We start from the raw sequence: 10080 nt of genomic DNA, 5'->3' as shown, positions 1-10080 counted from the left end.
GAAAAATATGGACTTAATGGAACGAGTCCAGCAGAAGTCCATTAAGATGATTAAGGGATTTTTTTTTTCTACTGAAGGAGGTCAGGCACAGGTTGCCCAGACACACTGTGGGCTCTCCCAGCTTGTAGATATCCAAAAGTTGACTGGACATGGTCCTGGGCAACCTGCTTAGGTGAACCTACTTTAGCAGGGCTTGGACTACATGACCTCCAGATGTGCCTTCAGCCTAAGAGTTTCTGTGATTCCTTTGGGCTTCCTCCTTCTGGAGTAGATTTGGCCACTAAGGATCCTGAGCTCCTCCTGCCTTGTACAAGAATAAGAATGTGAAATTTGAGAAGTCAGAAGAAACACTGTTGGGTTATGGCAGAGGCTGTTAGAAATAATAGCCTGCCTGATTCCATTAGGCAATTTGTTATTTTGGGAATGGAGTATAAAACATCATAAAATAAGAAAACGTTTGATCATCAAAGAACTCTTAGAAAGGATGTGAACTTACTTGCACTGAGAAAAACTCATTTTTAGCCTGGGTTCATGAAGAACAAAGGCTGACAGGATCACACTGTCTCGTCTGCCCACCTGTCTGCCAGCCCCTTTGCCTGCATGAACTCCAGTCACGTTGGGAAGAGGGGGGAAGTCTTAGAGGCGGGAGGTGTCATGAAAACCTGCACTGAGGAAGAGAAATCCATGCTGTTGGTGTCTTCTCTGTGGGAAAGGCGGGGACAGCTCAACCCTGACCTGCTCAAAGCCAGAAGGTAATCAACACAGGCCCAGACAGGCCACGGTCATTACAGCACCAACCTGTGCCCTCTGTGTGCAGTCCCAGGACCCAGGGAATGGCTGGAGCTGTGTCAGGGCAGGCTCAGGTTGGATCTCAGGCAAAGGTTCTTCCCCCAGAAGGTGGTTGGGCACTGCCCAGGCTCCCCAGGGCAGTGGGCACAGCCCCAAGGCTGCCAGAGCTCCAGGAGGGTTTGGACAACACTCTCAGGGACAGGATGGGTTTGTTGGGGTGTCTGTGCAGGGTCAGGGGTTGGACTCGATCCTTGTGGGTCCCTTCTGGCTCAGGAGATTCTGTGATTCTTGTGATGGGGTGGTAGAAGTGTTTTAAGATGCGCCCAAGAGAAATAAGCAGGAGTTTAGGGTCCTTCAGGGCATTTAGGTGTGCTGAAGAGGAACTGGAAATACAGTCTCACAGAATATTCTCACAGAATCATTGGAAAAGACCTCTAAGATTATCAAGTCCCACCTTCCAGTCTAAGACCTCCAAGATCATCAAGTCCAACCAGAAGCACAGAAGAACTTCATGGATGTGCTTCATCTGCTGATTTAATGTGGCCTGTTTGGTCAGGATGCCCACAGTCTCATCAGAGACATGTCACTGCTGTGGCAGTGCTCACAGCCAGACACTGCGAGAAAAGACAGACACTGCCTGCAGAAGCAGCTCAAGGTGTAGGCAGAGGTGCCAACAGGCTCTTCTGACTTTGCTTCACCAGTTCTGGGACCAGGGGCCAACTGTGGAGCACCAAGGGAAGGAAGGAGCTGACCCAGCTCCAGGGTGGATCCAAGCTCCCCCTTCCAGTCCCACACGTCCTGACAACATGGGATGGAGAGCAGAGAGACAGAGGCTGAGCAGCACAAGATTTGTGGAGGGTCTGGTGGGTAATTTCATTGCACCAATTTGGAGAGGGTCAAGGACTAAAGTCTGTGACCAGATGCTTTTTCTTGTTTAATAACAGGAAAATGTTTCAGCTCCTTAGTTTTGCCTCTCCTGCCCTCCTGTGGGGGGGTGAATGCTCCTTTCTCACCTGAGCTGTGGTGCCCCTGCACTGAAGGGCAGGACCTCTCACCTCCCAAACGCAGGGCACACCCCACCTCCAGGCAGGGGCTGGAGCAGGAGCTTTAACAGTCAAACTCTCTGAATCAATTCACTGTAGTTCCCAGTGTTTTTAAAAACTGAACTGGCCAAAATTTCACATTGAGGAAAAAAATCCTACAAGTGTGATTAAGAAAAAAAATATTACAAAGAAGTGGACAGGATAGAACTTAAGTCAATCAAGACATGTCCACGCGTGGATCTTTATTTAAAATCATCCTGGACCTGAGAAGGATGTGAGAACTGGGAGAGGTGTGAGGTTAAAATGAGTCTCTGTGTTTTTTTGGGTTGGTTTTTTTTTTTTTGGTCTTCTTTGAAAGAGGTTTTTGGGATCAAGGGATACAAACTTTCCTGCTGTGGAAATCCAGCCAGCTTGAAATTTTGGGTGTGATTTCATTTCTTTTGCCATTTAAAAAATTACCCATTTTTGTCTCAGGATCCTTTTACCTCCTTTCTGAACATGGGATATATTATGCAATAATAGTATTTTGTTCTAAGGGTTAGTTATTTATTTGCATGGGAAATGGATGGCATAATGAGAAAATGCATAATGCAAATGCTCTTTATAATGTGAATGAATCAATGGATTGTTAATATCTGTAATTTTAATAGTACTACATGGTGATGTTTAAAACTTGGATTGAATTCAGTGCTGGATCTGTGGGGTTTTATACTCTGCATTGTATTAGTTTTAAAAATAGCACATATTTGGTTTAGAAAGAAAGAAAGCAAATAAAATGGCTTTCACTGACCAATTAGAACTGAAAGAATAAACTTCTCTCCACATCATTTTGCTCAGGACTACTTTCCACATCCTTTCATGGAGGAGAAAAAAAGTTTACCAATCTAGAACCCCCCTGCTTCCCTTTTCAGCACAAATAAAAGGGCAGGAAGCAAAAAGTTGCTCAGTAAACATCAGAACTTAAATCTATTTATAGATAGCTTCTAATCCCTCCTTGTCTGCATCTCATTGGATCTTCCTCATGTTCCCCCTCACATTTCTCCTCCGATAGTACTTCCAAATCCCTCCATAGCCATGACCCTTCCCAAACCCCATCCAGGCAGCAACCTAGCCCAGTCATGGCAGAGGATAAAGAGAAGGAGCAATAATCTAGTGCACAGTACAGACTTTTAATCCAGAACTGAACTTTCAGGTCCTGTCCTATCCACCAAATTCTTTGGAAATCAGTAAAACGGTTTTAAAAGGGTGGGGTTTTTTGGAGGGAGTGGTGTTGAAGTGGGAGGGAGTGCTAACTGAACCTGCAGAGAAATAGGCAGATGAACAGTCTGGGAGAAGGCTGATCAAATAAATGTCATGTCATTGGGAATCAGGCTGGAAAGGGAGGAAAAAAATAAACCCCAGGAGTTTAAATACTTAATAACAAAAGTTATGAAAAAATATTAAAGGATCGAAATTATACTCTTGAATCTATACCAAAATTTTGAATTTAGAACTACTGCTGAAAAAGTAACTCATATTGGACCAGGTGTTGGACTCCATGATCCTTGTGGGTCCTTTCAACTCAGGATATTCCGTGAATCTATGATGATAAAATAAAACAGTCTGCTGGGGGATGGAGGGGGGGGGAAGAAATGGGGAAGGGATGGAAAAAGGATGGTGCTGCACAAATGCTATTTTTCCAATAGGAAGCTTTTACAGCCAAAAAAATGTGATCTTTCTGTTTGAAATACAGAATATGGACCAATCTGGACCTGGGACATTTCAATCTCAGTAGGATCCTGGAAAGGCACCAGTAGACTTCTATCTTGTTGTTAAATTCATTATTCTTACTACAGATCTCAGCTCTGGAGAGGGTTTGGAAGAGTCTGAGCTGTTCCTTCACCTGCCAGGAGTGAAGCTGATGGTGATGGAGACCGAGGGCCCACACAGTTCACACTGTGTGAATCAACACAGCTTTAACCCGGTCCTTGGGCTGCATCTCCACCACCAGCTGGCACTGGGTAAAACCCGCTCCCAAATCACTGCTGACTGTGTAATGGTGTCCAAGAGGAATCTCATTCATGTGCTCCTGGAGCACTCCAGAGTCCTCTCCAAGCAAGGGAAATTCAGTGATTGGAAGTCTGTTTTAAATGCTCATTTCTGAATTAGAATTCCACCATTATGTCAGAGGAGCCCAGGGCAGCAGGAGTTTCAGAGGGGTCCCAAACACTTGCTGGTCTCAGCAGGCGATTCTGGCATGCTGACAGTTTATTCTCTTCTTTCTCTTGTCAGTCTGAAGAGCCAGCTGGGAAGCTGGGAACTGCCCTTCAGTGAAAGGTCAGGGAATGAAACAGGAATTTTGACAGGCAGAAGCTGAGGAAGACACGCTTTCCACATGCTCAGGAGGCAGCAGAGCAGAGCCCTTTGCTTTACAGATCTAAGGAAAATGCGGAAAGGAGAATCTGTCAAAGGCTTCAACTCCAAAAAGGTAGAAATGCTTGGGTGCTCCTCTGGCTGTACATGATCCTTTGTGGCCAGATTGGGAATCCGATGGGAATAGCTGTTCTTTCAACAGCATGGAAAAATTATTTAAAAAAAATGTAAATAAATAAAAATAAAGGAAAAAAAATACCAAAAACCCAAACAAGCAAACAAAACAAACCAAAAAGCCCAACCACAAGGCACTTGAGGCAGGAATGGATAAGGAGCACAGGTCAGAGCTAAGAATAGGAGCAGCTGCTGTGTGTGGATTTAAATAGTGGAAAGGTCTGAGGCAGTAAATCAGGTCACCTGCTGAGAGCCTCCAGGTGGTCCAGGCCTCAGACACAGGAAGAAGCTTTTCATAGGCAGAGAGACAGCAAACTGTTTGGAAATGAGCTGGAACAGGGCTGCACAGGACAGAGCCCTGCAGATGAATGGAAAGAAGTGAGGAGCCCAAGAGAGGAAAGATAAATGCATGAGAAACCTCTGAAGTATGTGCAGGAAATAATAAAATGCAAATTGCCCCTGTAAATTAAGGCGAGGACAGTTTGGGGAAAAAATCCTCCAACTCAGCAGACAGCCAAGAGGAGGGAGCAGCAGCCAAGCAGGGAAGGGGAGAGGCTGCAAGAACTGCAGGGCTGCAAATTAACGTTTCACAGCCTGGTCCGACTGCAGAGGAGCCCAAGTCCTCAGCCAGTCCTTGTGAGCTCTGGAGTGCCAAGGCAGCAGAGAGATGAGAGACAGCACTTGTACAACACTGCCAGGGGAGCAGCAAATAAACCCTTGGGAATTCCAGCAAGGGACAGGGAGGGACAGCTCAGCACAGCTCAGTGAGTACAGGGCCATTTGTAGTATCATGGTAAGAAAGCAGAGACCAGCAGAGCTCCTTCACCTGCTCAGAGCAGATCCAGAGCACTGAGGGCATTAAATGGATTTTTCTAAGAGGTTCTAATGGCTCAAAGCATCTCCTCCAAAAAGGCAGCAGTGCTGGGAGGGCACTGGGAGTGGCTCAGGCCACTCAAGAGGTTTGAAACAGGAGTCTAACCCAGGAGCTTGTCTAGCGGCAGCTCACCAGCATGAGCCCCACTGCCATGGGCAGAGCTGCCAAGAGGTCACTTCCATCCAGTCATTCACCCTAAATCTGCCAAAAGCTCATGCACTCCACTGCTTCTTGCCAAGAGACCTCAGATGGATTTGATCCCTGCCTGGCTCCTCTGCTTTGCTCTACACAACTTCACCAAAGCCCACTTTATTGTGAAGGCTCCTCTTCACACCTCCAGATTTAACTCAGACCTGAGAAGCTCAGGTGATACCTTTGGGGTGTAGCTGCTGTTCTTCTCAGTGAATTTTTAGCCTTCAGTGAGAACATCCCCAGCTGTACCTCTGTTTTTCCATGGGCTGATTGAGAGACCTGGAAGAAGCACTGGGTATGGTCCTGTCCAAACTAACTGCTGACCCCATGCAGGTGTGTTTTTCTCTCAAGAGCCTGTTACCAGATGTATACCCCTAAAAGTGTGGTGGGGCCCTGTCTCTTCTCCCTGGTAACAAGTCACAGGACAAAAGGAAATGGCCTCAAATTGCACCGGGGGAGGTTTAGATTGGATATAAGGGAAAATTTCTGCCCAGAAATGGTTGGCAAGTATTGGCACAGGCTGCCCAGGGCAGTGGTGGAGTCACCATCCCTGGAAGTGTTCAAAAGCTGGGTGGATGTGCCACTTGGGAACATGGTTTAGAGGTGAACATGGTGGTGGTGCTGGGGTGATGGTTGGACTCGGTACTCTTAGAGGGCTTTTCTAACCTTAACTATTCTGTGATTCCATGAAAACACACAGGCTAATTTAGCAGATTATTAAACATCAAAGACTTCACGTGTTTCTTGTCAAGTTAAACTCCAAACCCTGGCTCTCATAGTGTGGCCGGGTGCTGAGTCCTCAGTGCCCAGGCACCAGGTTGAAAAGAGAAATGTTCCTTCACTTAGATCTTCAGGATCAACCATCCAGGATCTACCCTACTTATGGATGCTCCTGGACCTGTCATCAGTGGGACCAGGGCCACGCTCTGAGATACAACCCTCTGCCAACCTTTGCAGCCCAGCAATGTGCTGCTCTCCCTGCACAAACCTTGGATTTTAGGTTACACCCTCTGTGCAAGGCACGTCCCTCGGGGCTCCTGCCCCCACAGCCTATCCAGCTTCCAGGAGCCTGCTCTAGCCCAGAGGAAGGGGACAGATACAGGGAACCAACCCCACAAACTGATTGAGTGAATTAAATTAAGTTTCAATTCCCACTAGCCCCACGCCCATCGGCCAGTGCACACACAGCTGTGCACACCAACTCCCATGGGGAGAGGCTTCCATGAGCACTCACCACATGACTCCTCTTCAGCACCAGCACTGTTTATATCAAGCCAAATGCTCAGAGAGGACCTTCCTTCCCTGGCTTTGCAGCATCTGGTTGATCAGCGAAACACTTTTATGGACAATGAGAGGAGCAGAGAAGATCTATGCTGATTAACTGTCAGTGGAAGCAGAGACAGAGACAACAGCTGAAAGATTGTAGATTTAGAGTGGATATTGGGAAGAAATTCTTCTCTGTGAGGGTGGGGAGGCGGTGGCACAGGTTGCCCAGAGAAGCTGTGGCTGTCCCTGGATCCCTGGAAGTATCCAAGGCCAGGTTGGATGGGGCTTGAGCAACATGGGCCAGTGGAAGGTGTCCCTGCCCATGGCAGGGGTGGGAATGAGATGATCTTTAAGGTCCCTTCCAACCCAAACCATCCTGTGATTCTGTGTACAGGTAGAGAGGTGCTCTCCAGCTTTCCTCTGCAGAAACAAAAAAACAACCATGTAGTAAGTGCACAGAGCAAGATTTCCCCTCATCCTCAATGAGAGTCCTTGGAAGCAGGAGGCTTCGCTGACCTGCTGGCCATGTGCTGAACACAGACCATGGTCAGACACTGCTGGACTTTGCGCAGCTTCTGCCCCAGCGAGAGCAGGTTCCTGTGAGCACAAGCTGCCACGACCACCCCGTGAAGCTTGGGGTCACCATCTGAGAGATGAAGACCAAGAGGACCAGTGGGCACCAAAGTGGAGGTTTAGTCACTAATTCATGGCTTCTGGGGACAGAAAGACCATTGTGTGGGGTCCCCCAGGCTAAACCTGCACTGCATGCTTGGCTGGGGTTGAGCCCTCAGCTTTGGGCCAGCCTGTGGCTGAGAGCCACAGTGTCCAAATCAGGCAGAGTCCATGCAGGACTCAGCTGGGGAACAAGAGCAGGTGGAAAAAGAGAGACAATGTTCAGAAGCAGAGATGATTTAGGTGGAACAGCATCTCCCAGCCACACAGCTCTGATGGCTCTGCCTTCAGTCAAAGTTTCCACGGACTATTCCAGAGTTCAGTTTGGTGGAGAATGGCACCCACTCACTTGGGCACCAGCTTTAGCTGGGAGGAGGTTTTTAAAGATTTGAGGAGCTTTCCACCTGCAACCAGTGTCTCCCCCTCTGAGAGCTCCTCTACATTTTGATTTTATTGACCGTTGCTTCTCAGCAATATCCTGCCCTTGTCCAAAAGACTGAAAAATCTTTACAGTGTTAGAAACCTTCTCCCACACAGGACCTGAAAGAACGGCATAAGCAACACCCCAGGCTCCACTAAAAGACAGAGTAGGCAAAATGACCTTTAACCTCCCATCCTGCAAAGGTTTCCCATGCCTTTGCAAATCTGTTCTCAACCCTTTCTTGTTCACACCCTGAAAACCAGCCCTGGTTTGTGTGTGATGCTGCATGTGCTCTTGATATGGGACCCCAATTTAGACACAGCTTTGAGGTGTCTCTGCCTTGCCTTTTTCCCCAAATGAGCTCCCCAAAGAAGATCAGTCAGTTCAAGAGACAGGTATTATTTATAACCTGCATTAACTTTACACAGAAAGAAAAATCAAAGTGACAGAATAGAATTAGATCAGATGGAATAGACATGAAAAGGCTCATTAACAGCTCTCCCCTGCCTACAGAGCCCTTGCAAGCAGGTCCCTGCTTCCAGCCTTCCTTTAACTCAATTCAGTGGCTTTCTGAGTTGCAGCAGACTCTGCACAGTCCTGGGAAGCTTAATTCCTGGAATTTTTATCCCTGGGCAGTTCCGTTTCTAGCTCTCTGGAGGTCTGACTGTTTATCTCAACATCCTGGTACCCTTCTGTGGCTTCTTTATGCTCTTTCTCTTGCCTTACAGGTCAGAAATGTCTCTCCCTGATCTCAGGACAGGAGTGATTTCCTCTCTCCTACAGGGTCCATTTGACCATTTCAACCTCCCTCCAGAGGAGCAAACCACGGAAGGAACAAGCCAACCAGGCAAACACTGTTGCTCAGAGAAGGAATAGCACAGTCCTGTTGCTACCCCGTATTACCCCTTTTGTAGGTGCCCTGGGGATGGGATTCATCTTATGGTGCTATCTTGACACCAGACACTGTGATCTGGTGAGTGGCCCTGTTTTCCCTTACCACAGAATCAGAGAAACATTAAGGTTGGAAGAGACCTTTAAGACCACCAAGTCCAAAAAAATTTTTCCAGAAATTTAGAGACAACCAAAACTGGGAGGAGCTGTTGAGTCCCTGGAAGGCAGGGAGGGCCTGCAGACAGACCTGGACAGGTCCGAGGGCTGGGAATCACCAACCATGGGAAGTTCAACAAGGGGAAGGGCCGGATTCTGCCCCTGGGATGGGGCAACCCTGGATGGACGGACAGAGTGGGAATGAGAGGCTGGAAAGCAGAGCCGGGAAAAGGCCCTGGGGGTCCTGGTGGGTGGCCAGTGTGTGATTTCTGTTCCAAACTCATGTGCATCAAAGCTCACTGTGTCACTCTGATCCTTTTTATGGGTTTCCTAAAGGAGTTCTTGGCCCAGCTACTGCTCAGGCCTTTTCCTCCTTTGGAATCTGTAACAAACTGCTGCTGGTTGGGACATGAGGGCTGAGTGCACCCTCACAGCAGGACACAACTGTCCTGGAGCTTTCAGAAGTGCACAAGGACACTAGTTAACCTGGCATCCTTGTGGGGTAGAGCTTCAGCAGTTGTCCCTGAGTCAGCAGTGCCCTGGCAGCCAGGAGGGACATCCCTGTCCTGGGGCACCAGGGAGGGGATTGTCCCACTCTGCTCTGCCCTGGGGCAGCCTCACCTCAACATTGGGGCAGTTTGGGGGGACACAATGGAGGGAAGAGATTGAGCCATTGGAGAGTGTCCAAAGGAGGGACACAAGGATGGGGAAGGGCCTTGATTTGAAGGCGTGTGAGGACACTGAGGGCACTTGGTGTGTTCAGCTGGAGCAGAGGAGACTGAGGGGAGAGCTCAGTGCAGTTCCAACTGCCTGGGCAGGGGCAGAGGAGGGGCAGGGACTGAGCTCTGCTCTGGGGGGACCAGGGACAGCAGCCAGGGAATGGCTGGAGCTGTGTCAGGGCAGGCTCAGGTTGGATCTCAGGCAAAGGTTCTTCCCCCAGAGGCTGGTTGGGCACTGCCCAGGCTCCCCAGGGCAGTGGGCACAGCCCCAAGGCTGCCAGAGCTCCAGGAGGGTTTGGATGATGCTCTGGGGCACAGCGGGTGACTCTTGGGGCTGGGCCTGTGCAGGGCCAGGGGTTGGACTGGATGATCCTTGTGGGTCCCTTCCAACTCAGCATATTCTGTGTTATTCTGTGTGACCTGCCATGTTCAAGACACCTCTCTTGGGTGAATCCACCCTCATCTTTCTCTACCATTAAGGAAAAGGGCTGGACACAAAAGAAGGGTGAGACATCCCAGCTGCCCAGGAAG

The sequence above is a fragment of the Pseudopipra pipra genome, chromosome 18 (assembly GCF_036250125.1).
Source record: "Pseudopipra pipra isolate bDixPip1 chromosome 18, bDixPip1.hap1, whole genome shotgun sequence".
In the NCBI taxonomy this organism is placed as follows: domain Eukaryota; kingdom Metazoa; phylum Chordata; class Aves; order Passeriformes; family Pipridae; genus Pseudopipra; species Pseudopipra pipra.
Note: the sequence above shows the minus strand (reverse complement) of the source record.